We start from the raw sequence: 1,894 nt of genomic DNA on the forward strand, positions 1-1,894 counted from the left end.
TAAAAGAGACCTAATGGTCCACAAAATTTACACTTTAAAAAGAGTTTGGTTCTTTCTTTTCTTTTTCAGGCAGGGTCTCGCTCTGTTGTCTAGGCTGGAGTGTAATGGTGCAAACATGGCTCACTGAAGCCTCAACCTCCTAGGCTCTAGCAATACCGTCACCTCAGACTCCTGAGTAGCTGGGACCACAGGTATATACTACCATGGTTAATTATTTTTTTTTTTTTCATGAGAGATAAGATCTCACCATGTTACCCAGGCTGGTCTCAAGTAATCCTCCTGCCTTGGCCTCTCAAAAGCCTGGGATTACACACATGAACCACAATGCTTGGCCTAAACTTTAGTTCTTGATTTCCTTAAATAAAATGAAAGATAAAGGGGAAGATTGTGTGGGTGTGTGTGCACGCATGTGTTACGCATACAAACGTGTGTGTGTGTATATGTAAGAGGGATATGCTTATACACAATATTTTATAAGTGTAAAGATAATAAAAAAGATATATGTCTAGGCTCATAATTTCCCTTTGTTTACTATGTGTTCAGAAATAACTTTCATTCTTGTCCAGGTGTGGTGACTTGTGACTGTAATTCTAGCACTTTGCTAGGCCAAGGCAGGAACATTGCTTGAGTCTAGGGGATCAAGACCAGCCTGGGCAACATAGTGAGACCCTGTCTCTGAAAAAAAAATGAAGAAAAAAAAAAAAAGAAAAGAGAACTTTCACTCTAGTCAACACTACCTGCCTAGAGAAATGTGTAGGATTAATTCAACTTGCCTCCAACTCTCTAAGATGGTGTTATAAAGAAATAAACCCTGTGAGATAAGCTTGTTCCTTGCATGCAGAATAGACCAGATAGAATTGCTTGTGATAGGAAGTGATGCTAGACCAATATAACAAGTTTCTATACATGATAACTCTTTAAGGTCACACTGATCATGGATGAAATAATTCAAAGTAAGCACTTTGTAAACCCCGTAGGCTAGCTTTAGGTCTATTCCTCAACATCCTGTAAGTTGTAAAGACCACTAAAAAGAATTTTAAGAAAGGAGTTATAAAATTAGTTTTGTGTTTGACACGTGTAATCCCAGCACTTTGGGAGGCCAAGGTGGGAGGATCATTTGAGCCCAGGAGTTCAAGCCTAGCCTAGGTATCATGACAAAACCCCATCTCTACAAAAAATACAAAAATTAGCCAGGTGTGCTGGTGCACACCTGTGGTCCCAGGTAATCAGGAGGCTGAGATGTAAGGATCCTCTGAGCCTGGGAGGTCAAGGTTGCAGTGAACCATGATTACACCACTGCATTCCATCCCGGGTGACAGAGTGAGACCCTGTCTCAAAAAAAAAAAAAAAAAAAAAAGACAATCTCACCATCGGTAGTAAAACCATGTATTTGTGGAAAGCCAGTAAGGAGACAATTTTTGTAGTCCAATCTAACTCTAACTGAGAACTAGAAGCAAAATGAAGACAGTTTGACCAGAGGAGCAAGGAGAGACTAGAGAGATATTTCAAGGAAGAACAATCATGGCTTGCTAAAAGAAGGGTCAAGGATTAAATACAGAATTGGAGCATTCAGTAAATATTGGCGCTACTCACAGGTTTACAATGGGAAGATCAGGAGGAGATGGAAATAACTCTCTGGGACATATTGAGTTGGAAGAACTTGTAGTAACCAAGTCAAGGCTTCCAGTAGAACATTAAAGACATGAACTGAGGCAAGTCACCGAGACCTATGCAACACACACTCATTTGGAAAAGGTTGTTGAAAACAAGTATGACAGAGACATTTAGTGCTTCCCAAATATGCAGATTCTCTCCCACATTTTCTAACTCCTCCTAGTCAGATGGGTCCATGTAACTGCTTTTGGTGAATGAGCTATGAGTGGAAGTGATGAGT

This window comes from Cebus imitator, unplaced genomic scaffold, assembly GCF_001604975.1.
Source record: "Cebus imitator isolate Cc_AM_T3 unplaced genomic scaffold, Cebus_imitator-1.0 Scaffold202, whole genome shotgun sequence".
NCBI classification, from domain to species: domain Eukaryota; kingdom Metazoa; phylum Chordata; class Mammalia; order Primates; family Cebidae; genus Cebus; species Cebus imitator.